This window comes from Prionailurus viverrinus, chromosome D3 (genome assembly GCF_022837055.1).
Source record: "Prionailurus viverrinus isolate Anna chromosome D3, UM_Priviv_1.0, whole genome shotgun sequence".
In the NCBI taxonomy this organism is placed as follows: domain Eukaryota; kingdom Metazoa; phylum Chordata; class Mammalia; order Carnivora; family Felidae; genus Prionailurus; species Prionailurus viverrinus.
In genome coordinates this window covers 49,334,163-49,345,024 of record NC_062572.1, presented here as the reverse complement: position 1 = coordinate 49,345,024, position 10,862 = coordinate 49,334,163, and the positions used below count along the sequence as shown (strand labels likewise).

The 10,862-nt window shown below is 38.6% G+C and overlaps 1 pseudogene; it reads right to left on the bottom strand.

Moving 5' to 3' along the window:
- Positions 1-800: 800 nt before the first annotated feature.
- On the bottom strand, positions 801-1,505 carry LOC125149508 (transmembrane protein 126A-like; annotated as a pseudogene).
- Positions 1,506-10,862: the final 9,357 nt, after the last annotated feature.

Below are 10,862 nucleotides of genomic sequence, written 5' to 3'. Positions count from 1 at the left end.
ATTTTAGCAAATTGATTGGATGATTGTATCGTCTACCTAACATCCATGACAGATGTTCTAAACATTGTGAACCTTATACTGCCACCACAAACAGGGGGCCATTGTTTCCAGAAAATCGACCAGGATCACCCTTAAAACTAAAGGCCTGAGCAAAAAAGTTGAAAATTAATGATACGCATATAGAGGTTTATTATATTATCTCAATTTTTGTGAATGTTTGAATATATCTATAACAAAAAAATTTAATAAATGGAATGGCATGAAGTCTTCCTTTCAGCCAATGGATACCAGTTGGATAGAAATCTTTTCCAAGTTTTGAAATAAATACCCACTAAGAAGATTGTTTGAAGCACTAGGTGAAAAAGGTCCCTCCTTCGGCCTGCGGCCATATCTTCAAGGGCAAACTGCAGTCCACATACTGCACCCAACTCATGTCTGGAAGAAAAAAATTAATCATAGGGGAACTAAATGGCTACCAATTTGTGAGCACTCAGTTCTAATACTTCTATTGATTTTGGGTTCCAGGTTAGTGCTTGAGCTGTCTCTATCCATCACATTTTCCACATAAGGGCATAGATCATCCTGGGGGTTTTGTGTGTTGGGTTGGGGGAGAGTTGGGGGTAGCTCAACTGCCTGGAATTGGAAATAGGGAGACTGTGGGTTCAAATCCAACTCCGTGCAGATCCATGTGGGACCCTGAGTAGCAATATGTTCACTGCTTTAGTGTCCTTGATAAAGATAATATTGATCACTACAGTTGTTCAGCCGTGTATTTATTTTTTCATACATTACGGTTTTATTTTTGTGTACAAAGTTGTTTAACAATCACTGAATTTCTAGGCCAGGTTCAGGTAACTGAAGAGCCTTTATAACTAATTTATATTGTCTAGATCCAAGGTATGCGGCAAACATGGTCTGGAGCAAAATGGGAAATAACATCTTTCTAAAGACAGGCTTAGAAATTCTAGTCCAGTAAGTTAAGATGTTTCCTTTTTCTGGTAGCAGGGCTGACTCATACCTGGCTGCTAGGCCACGATTCACAGGTATAGCCAAGAAAACAGGACACAGACCACCAAAAACAAGACCAACCAGTCCACCCCGTGTTATGGTACAGGTTTCATAATTCAAATCACCTGTATTCAAAGGTAGATTTACAAAACCTTTGTAAGATGCATGCGCAGTCAAAAATGGGATCACTGCCATTGGTAAGCCAGCAGCTATATGAGCCTGTGTCACATTTAAGATGCGTCAAGAAAGACTATTTGCTATTAGACCACAGAGAGCAGCATTAAGTCCAATATAAACTGATCCATGTGCAAATAGATTCCTTTCTGCTTCTGGGAGGTGGTTAATTTTTCTGGTTATGATATTGAAAATTAAGTCTTCCTTGACAGTATCATCGGGTTCATGATTTTTCATCTTGAGCCTTATGCTCTGCTCACAACCCTCCTCGGCACGCTGGGGTTCACTCCAACCTTTGCTCAACTAGCCTGAACGCAGCCGTCTTTGGCTGACCCCAGCTGTGTATTTATACAGAAGATGGATTTGAAGCCACAAAATAAAGGGAAAAAACACACAAATACACAATAAAATGTTCTTTACAATTTTAAGATTACTTTGTATTTCAAGGGAGACTTTAAGGAGGGGCATGAGAGTGGGAAGAATATGTTGTCTCCTGAAAGATACCATGTGGGTCCAAAATATTCTGTGCATTAGGATAAACAAGAACATTTTCCTGGTCCTTCTAATAAAACTATTTGCTCTTGTGGAAGGTCCTTCAATGAGATGATTCAGAAAATTATAACATTAAGTGTTAGTGGAGATATAGTTCTAAACAAAAGGTAGTGATTAAAAACACAATATCAAATATTAATGCTATTTTTGAAGGGATGGGGTTGTGATTAAAACACTCAATTTAAAAACTGGATGATCAGTGTAGAGTTCCGATTGTCAGCTACAAAATAGTTCCATTTGGGTTTACTTCCAGTAGACTGGACAAAGTCTTAATGAAGTTATGAAAAATTATGAGTTACACTCTTTGTACCAAATTGGCTCCTTTGCCATATGCTTTGATATTTAATCAGGAACATTTCTTACCCTCTACAGACAAAATTTGTTTGGGTATTTAGCAATATATATTAAGAGTCTTAAAAAATGTTTTAAGCTGGGATCATTCTTTGTTATACTAATATAAGGAATTAGAGACACAGCCAAAGATTTAAATATAAGGATGGCTAATGAAGCATTGTCTACAGAAAACACAAAATGTGGCAACTCTTTTTGATTTGTAATAATAGATGACTTATTGAACAAGCTATGATGTGTACACATAATGGAATAGTATGCAGTCATTAAAAATGTTCAGGGAGTGCAACTAATGATTAATGACATGGGAAATCATTCCTATTATAATTATAATATTAAATAATAAAGGAAAAATATGAAAGTGAGAAGATATATAAATATGTTGTACTGCTCAATTATGTAAAAAGAGAAATATATATGTTTCTAATAGATATATACACAGAAAAAATACCTATGTATGATGTATATAATATATATGTTTATTTTAAATATACTCATGGAATATGTGTATGTTATATATGTATATATACATAATTTGATGCATATATGTATTGTGTATGTAAAACATACACAATACATATATGTATGTGAAAATATATGTGTATATGTGTGTATATATATATATATATGTGTGTGTGTGTGTGTATATGCACACACAGAAAAAAGACTGGAAGGAAATACACCAAAGAGTTATTGTAGTCATCCTTGGATGGTAAAATTATGGGTAGATTTTATCTTATTTCTCCAATTTTCAAGATAAGCATGTGTTATTGTTACCATAAAATATTATTATTAATTTTTAAAATGCTGCAGACACTGCCCCACAATTTTCTAAAGTCAAGCGTTGGATACAACTACCCTAGGCTTGTACTTGTGCCATGTGAGTATTTGTTTAGGTACCCATATGTGTTTCTTTTTAATGTCAGAATTTAGCAAGACAGATTGGAGGCTCATCTCTGCAAAGCCCGTTCCACTTGCTCAAGGAGAATATTCCTTGTTTATGCTGCAGGCAAAACAACTAGTTGTTTTTTTTTTTTTTTTTTAAACCTCAGGTCTATTGTGAAAATGAGCCATCTGTGGCAGCCGTGGTGTTTTTCCCAACCTAATAGCACCTTTCATACTGAACTCTTGGGCTTTTCCAGGCGCTTCTGACAGCTGCAGAATGATTATGTACTTTTTCTTTTTTAAAATAAACTGGTATAAGATGGTATACTGGGAAACGTTGCATATGTATGTAGTGTGGGGAATACAAAAATGAGAGCAAAGTAACCTTGTGTTTTGGTTTGTAGAGTGCCACATGGAAGATGAATCTCGGCTGAGGAATGTTCGGTTGTGGCAACTTGGCCTCATGATATAGCTGCATCCCTATAGGAATGGGGGAAAGATCCTCCCCATCATCATTCTTCTGTGAATATGTTAGAGTGCTGGACGTCGAGTAGGTGCGCAGAAAACTTTTGGTTTTTTAATGAATGAAAGAACGAATGAAGATTCACTTAAGGTAATGTCTTTCTCTGGTGACTAGAGGACCTACCTTCCCACCTACCCACTTGCATTGGTGAGGAGTGATGCGGATGCACCTGTTCAAGAGAAGGAGGCAGGGTGCCTGGCATCCTTATAATCCAGACATAGGCAAATCATGACACCCTAGCTATTTTAAGCAACCCAAAGATGAATAGTTCCTCTCCATCAATGAAAGCAAACATGTGCCATTACTGGTGTTATTTTATCAATATCACATCCTCATGGTTTCCCCTATCAGTCCTTCTAAAAGTTTTGAGGGAAAGTTTGCCACAGGCTGCTAACCGTAGCAGGAAAGAAACTTGGTGCAAATTTTGTGGCAAAATGGGTTCCAGGAAGTCCTCCGCGTATCATGCACAGGCTTCTCCTAGTGGAGCCATTTTCCCGATGTTGTATTTCCCTGCTCTCCTGCATCCTTAGAGTTTTGAATTTTGGCAGCTTTCCCTTTGATGGAAGAAAGCTGGAAGTAACTCCTGCTCATTTTCCTTGACTTGTCAGTGTCACTCCATACATCATCGGGCAGTGGAGATGGTGGGTCACGTGGACCCTCCCCTTCCAGGGCAGCTGGAGAAATGCATAAAGCGGCCTAAAGCTTAAGCCCAAGGCCCCTCAGCTAGCTCGGCACTTCCACTTAATAGTGAAACATATCTCTGACAGTCCGCAAAAGTATCCCTTCTGGGCCTTCTTTGTCTAAACTTAATATTTCCTGTATTAAGTCTTATAACAATCGTCGTGAGGAAGGTTGAATGCTAAAGAATTCAGAATCAATTAAGACTCCTCCAGGAAATCAAAACCTTCTGTTAAGCTGTAAAATGCTCTGGGATGAATTGGTGTCACCTGATAATATTGCACCAGAGATGTATTGTAAAGCCTGATACTCAAGGCCAAGTGTCTCTTTCTACAAAAGCTACAATCCCCTCACCGCATGAAGTTTATCAGGGCTAGAAGAATAGAAATAATGAGTGATTATACAGCACCTTAAGTGATGGTTCTTTTCACTAATATTGATAGAAAAGATTCTTCATCCTGTGACCACTTCCTCGGCTTCCAGAAACAGATTCTGCAGTGACAATGAGAGGGCAGGGATGTCCTGTGGTAGTCATGAGTGTCTAATAGTGGGGTTCTTTTCTTAAAGTGTAATTCCAAGATTAGTAGCTGCAGATTAAAGTAACTGTAGGATCCCAGGCAGTCCACGACCAGGGGAACTCACAGTGGCTGAACACAAGGTCAAAGTCTTAATGGGCAGTCACAATACCTAGGTGTCAGGTGATGAGAAAACATTTACCTTCAAATCAATAAGCAAGCAGAACCAAGAAATTTTCACAGAAAAATAAAAATTTGCCATCAGAATTCCCCATGAGCCATAAAAGTTATGCTAAAAAGACAGGCCCAGGGGCGCCTGGGTGGCTCAGTCGGTTAAGCGTCCAACTTCAGCTCAGGTCACGATCTCACAGTCCATGAGTTCGAGCCCCGTGTCGGGCTCTGGGCTGATGGCTCAGAGCCTGGAGCCTGCTTCCAATTCTGTGTCTCCCTCTCTCTCTCTGCCCCTCCCCCGTTCATGCTCTGTCTCTCTCTGTCTCAAAAATAAATAAACGTTAAAAAATAAATAAATAAATAAATAAATAAAAAGACAGGCCCAGATAGGTATACATCCTGATCTAGAAAGTTCCACAAGAGACAATTCCAGGGACACTGATGAGACAGGTAACACAATTCTGAATATTCCCAGAGTTAGGAATTCTGATACATGAACAGATAATGTCATGGAAAAAATGCACTTTAATTTCAAAAAGGCTAGTCAACACTTCTTCCTTTATCAGTTGGTAGTCACTGCTTTTGTGTTCTTTTTTACATGATTCGAGTTGGGATCTCCAGGTTTCCTCCACATACTAGACTGAAGAACATGAGACACGTATTAACAGCCCAGAGGCTGTGATTGCTGAACACATGTCCATGTTTCCTGTGCTGAGGCCCTTTGTTAGCCTGTTTGACTGTTTGGGGGTGGGGGGCTGCTGCTTTTTCTTTAATGGGCCAGACCTCATTTTTATTCCCACTTTTGGGAAGGACTGTTTGGCTCCCATGAAACTTTTCTGGGCTTTGTTAATGGGGCAGGCATGTTGCTTGGGCCGGTAGGTAATTTCGTTAGTGTATAGGTGGTTAATTCCATTGCCGGGGATGTTGAGCTCTCTACATGGTCAGTTTGCTGTGTGCTCACTTGCTGTATATACACAGAGCACACTGCAGAAATACTTACCTCCTCTCAACGCAGCATGCAAGCTGTTAGCAATCTTCTTTACATTACCTGAGGCCCACTCCATCACCCCTTTCACTTAATATGATAGATTGCAGGACGTAATATAGAAAAATGTAGTGTGTGTGGCATATAAACTCACAGTGCATATCGGATTTAATATATAATGCACAGAAGCCACTCTATAATACATAGTCAAAAAGGCTGCAAGCTGCTGTATTGATGCCGTGCCCAGTTCAGGAGAATAAGGCAAGTTTCCATTGCCAGAAAAGAGCATAGTATTCAATTTCTCATCTAGTATAGAGTATAAATAAAACATGGTGTACGGTAATACCAAACTGCATGAAGTGATTTCCCTTAGTACATAAACTTATAGCACCCCAGTCTTTGCTTCAAGCTGAATTTTCCCAGTTCTCTCGGATGGCAATAGGGAATTATATGACCTTCTACAGCAAGAACTTCCCACTTAACAGATTCTAGGGCTCCGCTGGGCCTCACGCTAATGGACAGCCATTAACCATCTTGGAGCTCCTTAGAATTCCCTGGAGCTTTGCAAACTGAGTTCCTGGATCTCTCCAGAGTCAGAAGTTGACAGGCAGCTGTCAGTCAATTGGAAATTTCTTAAAGCTATACCCTGTAGCAAATAAAAGTGCTCAGTATTTATAATGAGAAAAGATTATTGTGCCAACACTAATATGATTTAATAAAAACATTAACCCGGTAGATGTAGTCTTCAAGTCTAGTTATCTCTAGATAAATGCATATGTATTATGCATTTCCTCTTATTTATAGAGAGCTATTGATTACGTTTGCTGTGTAGTTCTTGAGCACAGTCAATTCTGCCTTCATAACCGAACCTTGAAAAGGGTAGCTCTCAGCTACAGAATCCTCCATTTCTGGGAAACGCTATGGAAACTAGACAACCAAAAACATGTCCAAGAAAGCAAAATTTAAATTACATTAATATTACTGCTTTCATAGGGTTATGTGGTCTAGAGGAACAAAAGAGGACTAATGCCAGAAACTTCGGAGATGAGTCTCATTGTGGTCCTTCCTTCAGTGGGTAACTTACTGTAGCTTTATTTGCCTCATTCTCTCCATAACGAGTGTGGTTGGGAAGCTAACACCCACTCTGCATGACCCACTGGTCCAAGTTTGGGTGCTACTTAAGAGTGTGTAGGCAGTGGTTTGTGTAGGAGGGAAACAGCCAGGAGTGCTTTCGTTCGGGCTTATGCAGAGATGTAAGTCAATCATTCTTTTGAGAACAGCTCTCAGGCTGATGTAGAAACTGGTTGTGAAGTCGTGGTTAAGAGGGAATTTTAAGTGGCTACCGCTATTACTCTTTAATCTTGGTGATTAGAGCACAATGCCTTTTACCTTTCATATCACGAACCTTTTGTCATTCCTGACTCTAAAATATAGGAAATAGATATCAGCTGGGAGCAAAGGAATTAAGAACTGTCCTCACAAATCTGGGACTTCCACTGACAGAGCAGATAAAGGACGTAAATGAGTACTGAGATCCTGATCATTATTCTGACTTGTTGCTGATAATGCCAGCCAAAGATCTGCTTAATTAAAGTCATGGCCTTTTTACGGTCAAGTCTTTAATTCTAAATGTTTTTTTTTTCTTTCTTTTTTTTTTAGTCTGAAATAATATCAGACTTAGAGAATACTGTCAGGGTAGTGCAAAAAATTCCTGAATATCCTTCACTCAAATTATGACTTTTTTTTCCAGATTTGCTTTTTGATTCTCTCCTTGTATAGTATTTACTATCATTATTATAAGTATATATTCATTTTTTATGCATTTGAGAGTAAGTTGCAGACATAAAGGGCCTTTACTCTTAGATACTTTTACATACATATATAGAGCAAGGACATCTTATATAATCACAGTATAATTATCAAAATCAAGAAATTAACATTAATAAAATGCTGTTATCAAATCTATAGACCTTATACAAAATTTTTAATTGTCCTAATAAAAGATATATTTATAGAAAAAGAGACAAAAATTCTGCTCCAGTATTGAATCTAGGAACGGACACTGCATTGTTATCATGTCTCTTTAGTTTGTCTTAATCTAGAATAGTTCCCCCACTGTTTCGTCATCTTTCATGGTCTTGTCACCTTAGTAGACTGCCCCTTAATCTGGGTTTTTCAAATGTTTCCTCATCATTAGGCAAATGCCTGCCTGGTAAGTGAAATTTTCAAAGGAAAAGTTTGGAGGAAGTTCCCATTTTTCTTAGAGCAGGTGATATCATCCACATCTGTGTGGGAAAATATTGAAACCAGAGAATGAACGGTATAAGCCACAATGTAAGATGGAAATAGGTCACCAGCAGAATTATCTTCATTATTCGGTCTGAGCTAGTTCCTGCCACATACTCTCCCCCACCCCACTTCAAAGCACCGTGTGGAATCTGGTCCTGTGTCAACACAATAGGTAAAATGAACTCCTGAGCATGGGTACCTGAGCTTAGAATTGGGGATGGAAATGCATAACTCACAAATGAAAGGCCATGCCTATGTGCTTTTGGTTTCTTGCATCACCTTTCATTATCTTAAGACTGAAAAGTTAATAACCCAGTGTGCAATCATGCCATTATCAGTTTACATTGTAGTAAAGCCCATTCAAATGATGATTACATATGTTAATGAGTGTCGTTATAATGCACTACACAGTACATTACCTTCAATAAATATAATTGTTTATGCACTTTAATGAGGGTATATAATACCCCAAAACTAATGGTATTGACTGAATTGTGATTTATTGCTCTAAAACTTTGCCATTAGGAGAGGAAATCTTACAAAACCTTTTATGTTTACCTAACTTTCTTTCGCCCCCTAAAAGCTGCCACTCATCTCTCCCTCCCCCTGTTACAAGAAGAAAATAACTCCAAGACGCTTCCACAATGTTCCCTGTCAATGCTTTTCTCAACCTGAAGAAGCAGGAGGTGGGTTCATTTAAAGGGTTTAATGAAGATCATTATGTTTACCCCTCAGTAAGGTTTAATGCATTATCTGGCAACAAAACTGATGCCACGTCAGAATTTTGGCTCCAAATCAAATAACAAGAAATAAAAACATTGTTTGTTAAACTACACACTAGGAATAGAAAATAAGGCCGGGATAGCATTTGGCCCAGCGTCCTGCATCAGGCCAGGGAAGGGACAGAGGGTGATTAAATTGTCTTTGAATGTACAGACCTCCAGCTGGGGAAAAAGAGAGGGTGGGTGGACCCCACATAGTTCATTCTAATTCCAAGAGCTTCTTTCCCCTTTTCCTTGGAATTTTTTCCTAAGGGAAAATTTCATTTTGAAAATGAAGCTAAAAAACCCTTATATCTGACAAAGAAAACATACACAAAACATAGTCACTGTGTATGATGGGTACTTTGTTTTTCAACTTAATATAGAAAATTAAAACAAGGACTGGAATCTCCAAATGGGCTTCACAGCGCTGTACGTTTTGATTTCAGTAGTTTTTGTGTTTCTAAGCAGACGGGACATCCTGTAGCTGATGTCTTCTGCAAAGATTCCATTAATTAGAGTTCTCGGAATTACTGGCTAATATATACAAACACTAAAGTCACTGCTCTTATGCTGAACCTGAACCAAAACTCATAATGCCAGTCATAATTCCTTTCCCTCCGCCCAAGGAATAGAATCTCATTTGGAGCATTATCTGGTCTCTGGTTTTAGTGTGCGTATTATCCAGCTAATTTCCAGCTTAGTGGCTATCTGGTTCTTACCCACGGAGTGTGCATCTGAACAGTAATTGGGGAGTGACCCATCGCTCTCTGTTATCACATCCTTCAGCCCATGGACAACACAGACTTCCTGTGAACAGCCAGCTTGTAGGAGGAACTTTCCCCTGAAATCACTGCGGATGGAATTCTGTCGCCTTTGGAGGCAAATTTGCATAGAAGGCCTCCTGGTTTTTGGTTTTTTGGTTTTTTTCCATCTCCACAGCATACTATCTGAAAGGATTTTTCAGGAGTCTTTATGAATAAATAAAACTGTGCAACTTAAAAAAAAAAAAGATTAATTCATCTAGATACTCTAAATGCCCTGTAGAAATGACAACAGGGGATCCGTACTGGCATCTTAAAAGGATTTTTTGAACAATAGCGGTTTCTTAAAACAGATTCCCAGGATGGAAGGTAATCACTTGAGAAACTTTCCAAGGTTTACCATGGTGTTCCAAGTAGTTTGAAAGTCAGTAGTTTTGGGGGAAAAAAATTGACATTGAGATGCAATCTGTGGTAAGATCTAATTAATTTTTTTGCTCCTAAGAATAATTTATTATTTACACTTCTTATTATATATGTATTTTAGCTTCATTAGTCTGCAATGCTGGAAAAAATTATACCTTCAAGTCCTATTTATCAAATTAATGGTGCAATTTCATAGTGACACATTCCACATTCATTAAACCAAGTACAGTAAAAATGCATTTAAATTAGATTAGTGTGATATAATAAAGATTCCAGTGTAGGGGGTGATATTCTAGCCGAAGAGAAACACCCAGATCGAGTTGAAAGCAACTTTGAGATAATGCTTCAAAATTGATTTTGGCACTGGTTAAGTGAAAGAATCACAGACGATGACTCGCTGGTCTAACTGCCTCTGCTTAGCTATTGTTACGTTTTACCACGACGAGGGAAAAAAGACTCAAAGACTTAATGCGGTCCTCCAGCTGAATGCTCAAACTTTGTTCAGCCAAAGGCTGTGGTAGTAACTTGTCCAAAGCTTCTGGATGGTGACCGATTAACAGGTGATATGAATAAATACTGCAGGTATCCTTTTTACCAATTAGCTTGTATTTGTGGATCATAAAAAGCACCAGGTACCCACCTGTGGGTTACTGTGTACCCTGTGCCACACCTCACTTGCCACTTGCCCAAGGTGGGTGTGTTAAATGTTGTGGTGCCCACATTTGAGGGTGTTCTGTCTTAAACATACGTAATAACACATTCAAGTAATACTCTAAAACTTGC